This window comes from Mycteria americana, chromosome 5 (genome assembly GCF_035582795.1).
Source record: "Mycteria americana isolate JAX WOST 10 ecotype Jacksonville Zoo and Gardens chromosome 5, USCA_MyAme_1.0, whole genome shotgun sequence".
In the NCBI taxonomy this organism is placed as follows: Eukaryota; Metazoa; Chordata; class Aves; order Ciconiiformes; family Ciconiidae; genus Mycteria; species Mycteria americana.
In genome coordinates, this window is record NC_134369.1 from 43,439,101 (window position 1) to 43,455,053 (window position 15,953).

The 15,953-nt window shown below is 35.2% G+C and overlaps 1 protein-coding gene across 3 annotated transcripts in view; it reads right to left on the minus strand.

Moving 5' to 3' along the window:
• Positions 1-15,953, minus strand: part of STRN3 (striatin 3) — a 67,555-nt gene that overhangs the window by 50,320 nt on the left and 1,282 nt on the right. The window lies entirely within an intron of this gene.

Consider the following 15,953-nt stretch of genomic DNA (forward strand, 5'->3'; position numbering starts at 1 on the left):
TTTAATGGCATGTTGCGTTTCAGACATACATTCACTACATTTTGTAGTTGGAAAGGGTTTTATCTTTTAAATACGAAGTCTGACCATGTGCAAACCAGGCAATAGTCTTTCGCCCAACAAACTCCAAGATCTCAAATAAGAAACTGAAGTTTTACTTATTTCTACCTTTCAAGGAAATCACCGATTACACTGATACTCCACATCCCTAGCATGCAATTACACTGCTTGATCAAAGTGTAACAGAAGATTTAAAGTAGTTTACTAGAGAACTTCCACGTAACTTTAAATTATTAAAAATATGGCATTTCACATATAAGTTGATAAATCCAAATTCAAAGAAAAAATATTTTCTGGGAACAAAATGAGGGGGTTTTTTGCCCCTTCTTTTTAAAGGTCCGAAAGGTCCTAAAACTTCAGAATTATTGCTCTACTTTTCATATAGCATTACCCATAATAGCAGCATTCATATTAAAACTGCATTTTATTGCCTCAATTGCATAGAAAAGCCTGACTTAATGACAACCTTTACATTGATCAAACATATTTCTCTTGGCCATTGAGGACAAAGAAGGGAAGTTATTACAGCATTTTGGGCAGGTAAAATTGCATATGCAACCTAAAGGTTATATAATAACTACATACAGGATTTCACAGACTTATTTTATTAATAAATCCTGCTATGCAGTATTTGAAATATTTGTCCAACATCTCAAACCTAGCAAAACATATCAAAGGGAAAAAGAGGCATGAAACTTGAATGGTAAAGCATGTAAGACTGATTAAAGGACTTACCTTATGCTGTTGAAACACTAACACTTTCCTGTACAAGTTAAACAATCAAACTCTAATGGATTTAGCAATACAGGAACGCACTCAGTAAGTGAGTATACTTTCTTTCTATTTCAGTTGTAAACATCGTTAACTCTCAGACTCTGGAAGTGTATTTTGAAAAAATTCAACAGTATGTAAAGCAATGCCAGCTGCAAGGCAATGCTTGTGTTTTGTTTTTCTAAAGTCCATTCAGACTTCTAGAAGGAAGGAAGGAAAAGCCTGCAGTATTTTTGAAAGAAATGTAATACACTGAAGCAACTTGAATATACATACCCAGTGCACACATAAATGTGTGTTTATCCTACTAGGGCATGTCACAAAACACAAAACAATAGTAAGATTTTTTTTTTTTAACATTCTGTTTTAATCACAAGATTATTGTCACACAAAAAGTCTAACCTAATCTTCATTTTTAGATGTTTATTATGCCACAGATGAAGCAGAACACTGTTTTGGAAAACTAAAAAATAGTGGGGAGGTGGAAGATTTGACTCATAACAGTAATTTAAGAGCGGACACACCTGTGTAGCTACTAATGTTCTAGTTCCCATTCACAAAAGGGAAACTGAACATTAGAGGAGAAGCCTTCACCTTTAGTTTTCAACACACACAGTCTGAAACTTCATCGCATTCAGAACATCTAAACCATCACACATGTAAAAAGCATGAAGCATGTAGAAGAGTTTTAGTGTATCCTTACAGACCTGATTATGTCTAGACATGCATTACAATTAACCCTTCAGCTGCCAACTGAGGAGTGGAAAAAAGATACCTTGACTACTTTAAATAAATATATATATATATATATAAAAAAATAAAAATCAATCTTTATTTTACAAATTAAAGTCTCAAGCAAGATTCTCTCTCTAGTAAGCTGTGCAGTGAGACAGGTGTCACTTGTCATACCAGGATCATACATGTTTCAAAGACATACCACTTTAAATTATTTAAAAAATAATTGGAAGATGTAAAAAAATTAGAAACACCAGCTCTCATACGTTAACAGAAAACCTTTACTTCATAAAATAAGTCCAGGTTAAAGATGTGGAAAAAAAGATTTCAACAACTAGTTAAGACTAGTGTACATCTGAACAACATTTGCAAATAAAGACAATTTTCTGTGGAACCTTATGAACAGCCAGTTAAACATCAGGTCAGTAACTACTACATTTAAAGTAGCAATGGTATTAAGATGTTACCTGAAGGTTCCCGTTTTTATAGATCTTTTCCATTTGAGCTGATGATCATTTCTTGCTCCTCAATTTTTTCATCTGATCACTTTCTAAAAGTAATTCCTAACCACCAGAAAAGTGACATCTTTGAGCAACTGTCCCACAACAGTGGCAGACACAGGAAACCCAGCTAGCTCTAAGGAGCAATCTGGCAAGTTACATGACACAACTGACAGACACAAGAGAATTTACTTATCCATAAGTCCCCTTCAGTCCTGCAATGGGTATGGCAAAGCCCAGGCTTGCAAAACTCTCTCCTTCCCTGAATCTGTCCTTCCTCTTTTCCACTACCACCATATCACTGTCATTCAGAGTCAAAAGTTTGCTTCTTTTCACTACAGGGCCAAGTACTGTCAAGTTTCATCAGCTTCTTTGAACAACTTACGGAAAATCCAGCCTTCAATTTCCTCCTCTTCTATGCTAGGGTCAAACTTCTAAGTCACAACTTAAACTCAGTATAAGACTGCCTTCATTCTGCCGCTATTCCTTACCAGAATGTTTTCACGGAATAATTTTTTCTTGTGCTAGGATTTTTATAGCCACTCTCCTAACCAATATGGTATTTAGGAACACTAGAGTAACAACACTCGTACAACTCATGGCTGTGTTTTTAAAGACTAAGACCCTCTAAATTTCATGGTCTGGAAACTAAGTAAACCAATTGTCCATAGACTTCTATCCACTACACAGAAGCCAGCAGCAGGGAAAAAAAAAAGTCAATTGAGACTACAAGTCCAAAAAAAGTTAGAAGCCACTGAAAACGATGGATTCAAACTCCGTTACAAAGAGCATTCTCCTCAGAAACTAAAATATATGTGTCTAAGAATTGGAAACAAAATAAAACAATTTTTTTAGAATAACACATGTAAGTGCCTTCAAAGTTTATCATTCATTGACCATTCTTGTACTCAAGTGTTCTTTATGCAACAACAGGCTTCTAAAATTTTGTTTCAGTTAAAAACTTACAAAATACTGAGCACAGTTTAATTTATAAATAAGTTTTTCTTTTCAATTTCAGTCCCAGAGGCAATCCTTCAGAAAAGTAAGTTCCTGCCTAGGAATTTTCAAAAGAACTGTCATCTTCCTGGAAAAAGATTCTATTTATTCTATAAGACTGCATGATTACATTAACTTCAGGAAAAGTGAAATTAATCTGGTCACTATCATGAATATACTGTAAGAGAACTACTAAAATGCCCCATGTCACAGTGTCAGAATATCAGCCACTGCCCCTATATACCAGCTCTCCTTCTCCTCACACCTGACAATTTCTGCAGGCATTTTATTTTAGCATTATTAAAGACTCCTCCACTAGCAAATTTGCATTTTCCTTTGCACCTCACATGCAAATCATCAAGAACATCAGCAATCTAAGCAGACCCAAGATCCAGCAAATTTTAGCTGAAAGCCATTAAACAGCCATAATTATTTCTTAAATCAACTGACAGTTAACAGGAATGCTTGGAGGTACTAGATCACCTAACCAGACACGAATGCTCATTTTGACCTCAAAAAACCACTCACTCATTTTTACCTCCAAGTTATTCTATCTTCAAGAATATCAATATAATTCTACTGAGAAGTTACAATCTTTCCACTCAAACATAAAATTGAAAGCCGTCACTCAAGAAAACTAAATAGCCAAGAAAAACATAAGCAGCAGAAGTATTTCTTACTACTTATAAATACTGACTATTCTGTGAAGAGTCTGGATAGTATATTTCAACTGCATTCCTTTAGCAGGTTGAATAATCTATGAAACATGTTTGAACACAAGCTCCCAAGACTGAGGCAGTCATGTTTCTAATAGTAATTTAAGAAAGCTCTACAAACAAAAGTAAATTAAACTAAGTTCTCTTTACAATTAGTAAACATAAAGTATCCTCCTCAAGAAAGTATGTACTTCCTGAAGATCAAGTAATGTAAAATAAAACTAAGAATCCTACATCTATTTTCTTAACTGACTTGCTATGGGACTTTAATTTCAGATCAGTTCTTCCAATAAATAAAATAAGAATATTAGTGTTCATGTGTCTTTTACAGATAAAAGCTATTACGGACTGTTAAATAGTTTTACATATCAACATATGGTCACTTTCAATGGGACTAAAGAAAACTACAAGAACCTGAGTTATGCAGGTTAATCTGCCAATACATAGTCTGGTCAATGCCAAAATTTAACACAAAATACATCCTACATTCACCTCCAGTCAGCATTTCTTTATCAAACCACCTAGCAGGTCTCTGCCACAATATTCACAATAGCACAAACATGAAAGTTAGCTTTTGTTAATGCCCAAAATGGATTGCTGCTGAAAGCCTCTCACACACATTACCAAATGAAGAAAGGGAATTATACAAAGATGAAAAAAAAATTATAAAGAAATTTGGGAGGGTTTTAACACAGCAGAGCTTGAGAGCATCTACCCAAATGAATAAATTTCCTTAACAAGTCTTTCATGGGCCTAGTACTTTCACCATCAGGCAATTCACTGGGAATAAATAGACGACATAGTAAGTGTCCTATGTTTTTGCAGACTCAATACTACATTGTTTCTTTGCCACATACAGCAGCCAAAAATTAGTATTTCTTTCACAGATGAAAAGAAATTATTAGACTACCATTTGGTAAGAAATTATTGAAGTTTTGAATTTTTTAAATCAATTAAGTCATGGTATTTTCCAAATGTCTATGCTAGAAAAAACCCATACCACAATTGCAACACCAATGTCAAAAGCTCAACTCTTGCCAAAAATATCAGCTATCACCTGTAAGTGCTCCCTCCCTCAATTAACAAGACTGTATATAGTATTTCCTATGTTAACTTTCTATTTTGGAACATTTTGTACATTATTCCAGTTTGAAATGCTTAAGGGAAGCAAAGTTTGTAAGCAGTGTCTTCTCTTTGGACAAAATAATGAAAACAGACACAGACAAGCTTGTGGACAAGCCAGTGTTTTAATCACTTGAGAAATACTCTTGATCATCACAACTATGACACCACAGTACAGCAAGTATTTTGAAGACATTTAACATCATCACAGATGTCAGTTTATTCATGAAATGTTCTATGTAAAGTAATGCTAAAATAATCCCTAAAAATTTTTCACTCAACTTTGAAGTCTCTGAAGTACTTTTCTGCCCAGACTCAAACTCTCATATATATTTACCCATACCACAATAATCAGAGATTCAAAATAAACTGTTGAACATGCTTGTATCTTCTCTATATATTACTGAAACAGAGATATAAGGGTGCTACAGACAGGTCTGCAATTTACACACACCACTATGTAATGGTTCTAACTTATGGCACAAACTGATTGCAAAACAGAGACTAAAGTGCAGTGCAACCAGACCAATTGTAAGAGACCTTCTTAAAGAAAGGTCAGGATTATTTTGCAATTGCAAGTCTTAGAATTTACACTGCAAGGGTTCTGGTACATTTTCTTCCGATTTTAATTTTTCAAGAACAGCTTCTAGCCCTGGACAGGCATATTCAACAACCTACCAACAAACTACTAAACTACTGTACTTTGACACTGGCTATCAGTAATCTGATTACCCCTCTATTTTAGTTAATAAATGAAAAGATCATTGTCTTTCTTAGCAGAAACTAGCTATGTTGAGTACATTTCACATATTACAGTACAGATAGCGCTGGCTTCCTTTTCATTTAAGACAGCCATTCAATACTGTGAATGTGCAAGAGTAATCTACAGTACTGTCATGATCAAATTCCTGCTTACTACTGCAGTTTTCTCTGGAATTGGATTATAAAACACAAAGCCAAAGGAGTGATACTGAAAATAAGCAAACTATGCATTTGTGTGGCTGTATATACTTATATACATACACACATTTTACTGGAATTTAATTTGGAGAGTATGCTTTTTCTATCCAAAGTAGGCAATACATAGCACTTTTTATTTTCAATCATATAATTAAGAGATTCATGTGCAACTCAAAGCAAAGGTGCTGGAGACTTAGTTTTACAGAAAAGCAGTGCGGTCAACTAAAAATAAGTCTATAAATTCTCTGTCTTCCAGGAGGAAACCAACAGTCTTCTAGCTTCTCTAACAGGATAACTGGAGTTGGGGAACCTAGGAAAGCATGTTTTTGAACTAACAATGATGCAAATAAAACTGATTCAAAAGACAAGAAGATCAATTAAAGCAGTCTGACATTTAGATAGACCATATTTAATTCCGTTACCTTCATACTGAATCAAATGTTTGACTTAAGATTTAAAACAAACAAAAAACCCCAAACCAACAAAACAGAAAGAAAGAAATCCCCTAGCTCCTTCAGTAGCTTATTCCAAGGGTCCAGTTCTTCATTTAAGTATGATGCCTTAAGAAAAAGCATGGAAAGAACATATAAACTTAATAGCAGTAGATCAGACTACAGAGTAATAGATGGCTTATTTTGAATCCATTTATACTTCTTCTGTCTTCATGTAGAAAGGATTCATAATTTTTCTGTACAAAAATTATTTCGGTATGTTTTACACTTGTTGCCTGATTATTTCTCTGGCTGTTCTACAAAAAAAAACAAAACAAAAACCAAACCAAACAAAAAAAAACAAACCACCACACCAAAAAAACCCACCACACCAAAAAAAGCAGTTACTCAACTTCACACATATATGTCACACTATCTACTCCCCCCCATTGGGATAATTTTCTTTTTTTAAGGTGAAGTTCCAGTCTGCTGTGTCATACCCCTTAAACGAAACAATTTTCTACTTTAAATTAAAAAGCATCTGAATACGTCTAAAACCCAGGGAGGCACCTAATAAGGCTACCTCTCAGACTTCTTTTTGATTAGCCAACAAGACTGAATCCTAAATGGATCACTCTTCAAGATGTTATTCCCAGCCCTCAAATTGTTTTTATGTCAAATTTTCAGCATTCTTTTCAAAATTACTACTAAAGAATGGGACATTATATTGCAATGTTGACCTTGCCAGTTCTGCACAGATCACAAGACAGAAATCACTTCCCAATTTCTATATTTATAGCTCCCACTTATAAAGCCACAGATCATTCAGGGGTTTTATGAATTTCTTTTAGCAGGAAACTCACAGCAGTCCTGCAGGAAAGCAACGCAGCATGTTTGTTTCAGCACAAGTTCATCCTCAGATGCAGTTTCTCATTCTGTCATTACCACCTATATTTTCTACATTTCTCCTAAATGCATGAACCTTGCAAGTAACATCTTTTAAAAACCAAAAACTAGTTACACACCTCGGACCATTTCTATCTAAAAAGATTCACGTACAGTCTTTTAAACTGCTGGGCATTTTTTGGAACACATCTAAGCTAGTAAAAAAGTTTTCTTTCCAAGAAAGTCACCACTATAAACAGTAAGACTAATTATACACTGATGGTAACACCAAAACACAGTATTTGAATTTTATAAGATCAAAAATACCTTTACTGTCAGCATCATCATACTGGCACATTATTCTGTTAAGATGAAGTTACATTGTTAAGTTACACAGCTAGTAACAAAGTGCCACAGTTAGAGCTTCGTTAGACACTTAATACTAAACAGAACTAAGAATATTAAGCTCATTCTCTTTATTACTACTAGTAGTTGTAGTACAAGAGCACAGAAATCAGAGTGAAGTGGTACACTTAGTAGTGTGGCAGGTCCTTACAATCACGATACAGTGGAAAGGGAAGGAAAAATCACAATGTGGCAAACATCCTCAAGAATGTACATTTCCTTTCCAAAACCAGGAGCACCTATTTACTATTTAGGCATATAGAAGGGGAAAGTATAATCTGCAGCAGACTGTGAACACAGTGACCTGAACTGACCTAGACTGTTACAGTGATGAACACTCACATCAGTGTTCATCAGCTGCAGGTCAGTAACAAACATTCCCAAGGAACAGACAGAAGAAAGCAAAAACTACTAGTGTTAGAACTAGAATATAAGCAGCTATCTATATATACAAAAAAGAATACAGTGTTACAGAGCTTAAAGAGCTTGTGTCATTATGGCAATATTGACAATAACAAATTGAATACAATCAAGTTCATGGAAATAAAAGTTATGAAAAACAAAAGAGTAAGACAGTTAAGATACAAGCATATAACGTAAAGCGTTTTAAGGGAGGCATCACTGAAAGTTGACCAGGAAGTGGTATTTTGCACCTCCTAAATGTTAATCTAGCCTTCTGGCACAGAATAGTGCCAGTGCTTTCTAATTTACAGCAGTGCTCTCTAATTTACACCACTTTATCAGAGAGTTAACACAGCCAGTAGTCCTGCCTTCTACCAATTCAACTGTACCAATCTTGCTAAAGCTATGAAACAGAATAGGTCTTATAAAACTTGTAAGCATGTTAACATGTTCTCCTTGAATACTTCTGAGAGTTCTGTTTGCCAAAGCAGTATCTTTTCCTTTCCCAGGGTCTCAACGTGTATCCCAGGATTCTGTTCCTGCACCCCGGGGTCCGGGAGTTAAAGCCCCTTATCCTCAAAGAAAGCAAACAATTTTAGTTTCACAACTGTTGAATGCCAAGTGTTTTAAAGAGTTAAACTCATCTGGCTTGTTACCACTTCTTATTCTACTTTGATATACCGTGATATCTGAAACACAAGCAAATGTACTGAAGCCGTCTGCTGGTAAACTTAGTATCAAGCAAAAGATCATAGTATTCACCTGGAAAATTGTATTTTGACATAAAAAATTATTTTACACAGAAACAAACCATGGTTTTGAGTTAAATACTGGAATCAAACATTTTCCAGCTTCTTATAGTAGTCACTGGTATAAAGCCAAGAGGGGTTTGTTTTTTTTTTTTCTTCTAGAAGGAGCATTATAGGATCACCAACCACAAATTTGGTAGCAGTTAAGAAGTCACCATATTTTGGGTGAAGAGAAACCAAGGTGAGCAAATGGAATAAACTTTACAGCAAGCAACCCATTAAAAAAAAAAAGGTCAGAAAGAATTTCAGGCACTTGGAATCTCTGAGGTTCGTTCCCTATTTCAGAATCATTTAAATCAGCATTCAGAGAAGCACAGTGTTTCAGAACATTACAGCCAACAGATGCAGGATTTTTCAACACAAATATATACACAAACATGCACAATACCTTCAAAAAGGCTAAGAATGCACTCCATCTCTCAGTAACATTAAGTGGAATTTATCCTGAGCCTAGAAAAATTTATTTTTACCCGTTAATTGCCTAACAGCAGGTTACCTCTAATCAGCCATTTTTATAAAAATCCTATAGTGGCAGAAAAAACTACAGACTGCTTGAATTCACACTGTAGGTTCAGGACGGGCCCTGAAGAACAGCCAACTTTGTAATTAGCTCTTAATACCTGTTGGAATTGCACAGATGAAGGCAGAAGATATCATTAAACTTAATATACTGCTGAGCCATTACTCAGGATAATTAAAGAACAGTCTGAGTGACAAAAAATAACAATCAAATATGCAAACAAAGCTCTTGCAGGTCATACATTTGTTCTGAAGATTTCTCAAATCAGTGGAGGATCCAAGTTCTGTAGCCAGTCTCTTCATCAGTTAGGAAAAAGTGATCATTATCACTTTCTCCCAACTTTTTAAATGACAAAAGGATGAAGAACACCCACCACTATCTCAAAACCTACTTTTGGTGTGAAAGAAATTATTATACCACCAGATCCTTCACACCTCCCCCCCCCCAAATCCCCAAAGCAAGATTTCTCAAAGAGCAATTAAATATGCATAGGCGTGATGGCAATGAAACTAAGAAATAAAATACATCTCCAGTGCTTAAAAAAAAAAAAAAAAGTAATTCTTCACCAAGAGATGTTATATAACTTATCTGCCACATACTTTTAGGCTGTGTCTAAAAGAAAACCTCACCAGAGTAACTGTTGTGAAATAACAGTTCTGTGCACTGTGTAAGAGTGACTTTATTCCAAATAATTGTTTATGAAAGAGCAATTATTACACAGTAAAAACACTTTTATCCCAAGTGTTGATAGAAGGGAGTAATTTAGGAACAATATTCCAGAAAAAAATTACACAGCTACTATACTGATCAATATCTTCCTGTACATAAACCTCATTGCTATCCAGGTATTTCCTGTTCAATTTCTACATGGATCTTTATATAACTCCATGTCCTGCATTCTTTTCTTGTGTTTTGCCTCTATGAGGTAGATACTGCAAGAAAATTATATAGAAATGTTACAGATCTAAATCAACTGTTTAAAAAGTAAAATTGGAAGAATGGGGCATAAACAGAAAAGTGAGTGCGAAACACTGGGTTTTTTTATGATTAACATTCTAATCCTCTACATCCACAAACAGTATCTCAATTTTCTAGTGAAAGAAATGAAATATTAACAACGTACCTACCTTCTTTTCACAGGAGAAAATCTCCTTATTCCTATTTACCTCAAAATATGTCAAGAAATCTCCTTACTTCAAATTTGTGTGCGTATCTTTTAGCATAAGCTCTGCTATATAGCAGCCGCCTTTTAATTTACAATCAGGTCTTCTCTGCATAGGTTATTCATCCACAAAAAGGAAGCAGCTCTGCACATTTTCAATTTGGAAGTCTTGCAAAGAAGCCTGTGAGGAAGGCAGGATTTATCCATACACACAGAGAAGAACAGACTTTCAACCTTCAGTAAACAGGCACCTAAAGTTCTACCAGAGGCTATCTGCCTCTAACGCAGTTGACTAAACAGCTTATGGAAAGCCACAGTAGGGAAACCCTTGATTATGTCTAATTGCCCTCTACCCAAAATACACAGAACTCTCAATTCAGTGCTTTAAATTGCAAAAGGGACTTAACTCTACAAAATATGTAGCTGTTTTCACCATTAGCTTAGAAACATGATTAATGAACAGAAGTTTCTGGTTTTTAACTTCTATACGTACACTATTTTATACTGAAAAAAGTTTCATTACAACACAAAGGTATTAAATACTCAAAGATTTTGTTATGTGAATAAACATTATTTATTTGTACAAAGAGGTACTTCTGCACCCCTGCTACAGCAAGCACCTTAAGAGCTTGCACAAACAGAAGTTAGCCATTTCAGATGCATATATTACCCACACACTTCATGGCATTTACAAGTATCACAAATAAGAATGCTGATCAACTTTTTACAACCTATTTAACTTCATTTTGTTGTTGATCAAGTATCCTTTGTTGTCATTTTGTCAGTGTTAAGTATCCTTTCTTTTGTTTTGTTTTTTTTAAGGACGGCTTTAGTAGCTAGTTAAGCTTAATTTCATAATAAATACTGAGATACACTTGTAAGACCCAATGAAATAGCAGTTTATCAATTATGCATATTTTCCAACTTCAACCATCTAGAATGCAATCGATAAACAATGCATGTGGTTAAAATACACTGTGCATTTCACAACTGCAGCATCTGCATTTCCTGTCTGTAACCTTTGCATGTTCTATCACAATTAATGCCCATGATATCAATCAGGGTTTGTTATTCAAGCAAAACAGTATCAAAACAGCACTAAGTATATTTTCAAACAATCAAACCAAAGCATTTCAAAGCTACCTCATTGGTCATGAGAATATAAGAATGGCTATGTCTGGTCAGACCAACAGACCACCAACCTCAGTATGCCACTTCTAACCACAGGCAAACAGGCAGCTCCATAGCAATAGCATAAAAACAGAAGAATAAACCTCAGAAAACATTCCAAATCTCCAAAAACTTTTAAATCAAAGTATCCTGAGCCAGAGGTAGTATCTTAGAATTTAGACACTCCCAGGGATTTTTATTCCATTAACTCATCCAAACACATTTTGACCCAAGAACATCTAGCATCTACAATATCCTCCTGTACAAAATTCCACTAATTCCTGAAAAGTCGGGGTTTTTTTGAAAATACTTAATTTTAATTCATGCTTCCTAGCTGCTGACTGAGACACACTGATTCTTTCCTTAACAAAGACCATTCTACAACTCTCATAACTGCTTTCACTTCCAATCTATCATAAAAACTAATTATTTGCTTGCCACAAGCAAGGTGAAGTCTATGCTATCAGAAGAAATAATTGTTCCTCTAACTTTAAGACAGAAACATTCCCAACATTATCCCCCCTTCACACCTACAACAAACTAAACCAAGCTACATATAGCCAAATATTTCAGCAATTGATTCTTGCTACACTTTGTAAACACTGAAGCTTTGAAAAATGCTGAAACACTGCACAAGTGTGTCTACACTCTGAAAGTGGTCTCATCTCGTTCATTATACTAACACTTTTACATATGTTTACATATTTACAATTACATGTAAAGTACCTAATTTAGATACTCACTTCAAATCTGAAAGGTTCCCAGGAAGTTACACTTTTTTCTTTTTTTTTTTAGAAGAACATCCTATTGGGATGTAATTCTGCAATATTTATGAGGTTCCCAAAGTTCACAAAATTCCTTTAATGAGCTGCTCTCCACCTCCCAGAGGAAGGATTAAAAAAAAAAAAAGTATGCAAGTAAAATCTGAAATCTGCATTATTTTTTTAAAAACAAAAAAACAATTATGTAAAGAACACAAAATGTTGGATAACAAAATGCTCCCATAATGTCACTGAATAGTTGGGAAAAAGAGCATTTGTAAAATTAGATAAACTAGGAACTTCAGTTGTATGTCACTAAAGCTGTCATTTTATATGACAGAAAAATGTATTAACAACCATATTTATCTTTATGCACATTTGAGTTACTTAAAAGGATGCATACTGTTTATACTGAAATTGTACTACTTTGTTCTGAGTATTTATGTTTCTTAATTATTCTTCCTATTCATTAAAACATTTGGAAGTAGCACCTACTGTTAATTCTCTCTCAACACATTCTTGTGTGATTTTGAAGTATGAGAGAGTACTCAAATCTCATTTTCATCTAGTTCAGAAAACGTGAAGAAACTGCACAACTGAGACCTTTATTCCAGCCAAGCATTATCAGCCTGTAAGCCCCAAAAGAAAGTGGAACTCTATTCATTTTCCCCCAAAAGTTGCAAGTTTTCCTATGATACTCCTTTTTGACACAACTTTGTCTTCCTTCTCCGAAAGTTTCTGTAGTGCATCTCCAAAGTGTTTTCCCATCCATGTTTCTTTTTCTTTTATGAGACTACAGAGCCACTTACCTCCTAAAGGAAACAATTATTTCTAACAAATACGTAACATCCAACAATACAGACTTGCTGTAACTCCTCTGAAGTGCATAAACTTCTTAGAAAACAGGGACTGAATTTATCTCAGCATAACAGCTACTGACATCAAGGTCATTACATTGACAGATCAAAGTTGCAGTTACAATTACACAACATTGTTACAGTGAAAATCATCCTTTTAGTTCACAGAATAGAGAACAGATCCAGCCTATTACTTCAAGCCATCAACACACTATGCAAGGCCAGACTATTCCCCTTCAACACAGCAGTAAGTAAATGCTAAAAAAGTTAACTGCAGCAGACAGTACTACAAGTGAAAGGAAAAAAAGTGTACTATGGTTCAAGTACTGCACTCCCGATACTTGACATTTCTGTACTTGATAATGATTTGCACACAGAGATTTGGTAAATAATGACGCTGCTTCACTTGTGCACACAGACAGAACAGCCATGCACCTGAACAGCTGGAAAAGATAGTGTAAAATTATTAACATTTAAGATTCAAAGTCTGATGTGAACGTAGACTTAAGTCTACTAGTATAGGACTTCTTCAGATCCAAAGGGCTGAGACCCTTTGTCAGTCATTACGGCTCTGGTATAAACCCCAAGATGACCAAGTAACATGTACTCTAAATTCATTATAAAAATGTGGCCCATAGACAGGTAGCACAATAGAACAAGAAGTTCATTACAAGATCCAAGAAAGAATAAACTGTTACTGCAGTAACATCTCTTCCTTCACCATCACCCCTGTACACAAAGAGCACTTTTACTAGGGGTGGGCAACTCTTCCAGTCATTTGAACTATACAGGGGAAAAAAAAGGGGGTGGGTGGGGAAATCACTCAGGAGTCCCATTAATTTCATACCGCAGATATGGAAGTATCTTATTCTTTGGAAGAATAAAAGTCATAAATTCAGAACAGGTAAATAAAATCACACATATTGCTAAGTCATTTGGGTTTCACATACTTTTTATAAAGCATCATTTGGAAAGTTATGAAGTTAACTTAGAAAGAACTTGCGATTGCCAGCATGGAGAAACAATGTTTAGAGAGTTTACTGTCATGTTGAAAGAAGAAATTACCTGCATGAGGAGAACTGCATCTAAACAATCCAACTCTCATACTTCCATATTAATTATCTATTGTCATGCTACAGAATTTTTTTTTTCCTTTTAACCCAGGAGGCCTCAATCACCAAAAAACACACTTGTACATAGTATCACACAGATGAATAACACTTTCAGCAGCTTCAATGGACAGAACTGTTGTTTGGGGTCCAAACTATTAAGGCTTTATTAATCACAAAATATACTGGGACTTTACAACTTGAGTTGTAGAACAACAAAAAAACCCACAGGCCTGGTAAACACATCTCTTCCAAAAACATTCTCAACGCATTCCTGTTCAGTCCTCACCACTGTACAGGTTGACATTTAAAATCCAAAGGTAATGGCTCTCCCCCACTTCCTGGGCTTCCAAAGTTATAAAAAACCCCACCCTCATGCACATGCACTGTGCAGTGACTATGCTGTCTCTGTCCCATGACCTGATGCACACATGAGGTAGAGTGAATCAACATCTATACAGCCAGGGTCAGAACTACTACGGTAACTTCAGAAATAAGCAACTGAAGCACTATGGTCATGGATGACAAACAGCAATTACAAGCAAAAGCAGCAGACTTGGCAAGAACACATCGCGGTGTCTAGAGGCCACATGAGTTCATAGCAGCACTTTTTCAGTCAGACATAGCTTTCAAAGTCTCTGAACTGAGCTTTACATTAGAGTACAGAATGCGGTACTTCGTTTTGAACTAACAAGCCTACACATAAAACAAATACGCCAAGATGGTTTTGTTTGCTAATGAATGGCATTAAGCAACTTATTTATAAACATAATGCTCTATTACTAAGACACTAGAGAAAACAAGAGAAACAGCCAATTGTTCTCTGCCAAAAGTGCCCACCAATGTCCAAACTGATTTTAAAAACAGCCATTCCACAAGGCTTAAAATGGTAAGACAGGCAGTAAGTGAAGGAAATAGTGAAACCTCTTCATTTGTTTCCCTTGGTGGTTTTAAAAAATTCTTTCTTAATTATAGTTGTAACAAAAATAGTGCAGATTACATGCTTATTATAGAGCTGAGAAGTCCTGAAAGAACTGCCCAGGCTCAGGTATAGTTCTTGGTTCTGAAATCTGAAAGTAAATACCTCACAAATGTTGGCTACTGTTGCAGCATGCTATTAAAAACTCTAGTTACAGTACAATTTGATGGAATGCCACTTTAAGACAGTCAACATTCACTCAATACAAAAATCACCAAAAATTCTTCAGAAGCAACAAAGTTTGTTAACTGTTACTGTCTACATTTCTGTCCTATGAAAGAATAATGACTCCTATATGGATACCTCACATTCAGGGGATTTTGTAATTTGTACATAAACTTGTAATAGTCTATGCATGGTTTTACTTTTACATGCAAAAGTAATTAGTAGGCATATCCTTCTATTACTAAAAGCAAACATTAATGGAAAGAGATCTATCCTGGAACTCAAACACTTGCTTTCTAGCCTGAAGAGTTATTCAGTTTTTGTTCTTGAGATGAAGTTTGTACTTTTATGTATATTAAAATGACCAAGCTGCAGACCCATCAACTCCTCACTATTCTGCAGTAGTTGTTTCTCCCATACGAAATCTCCAAAGAAACGAGA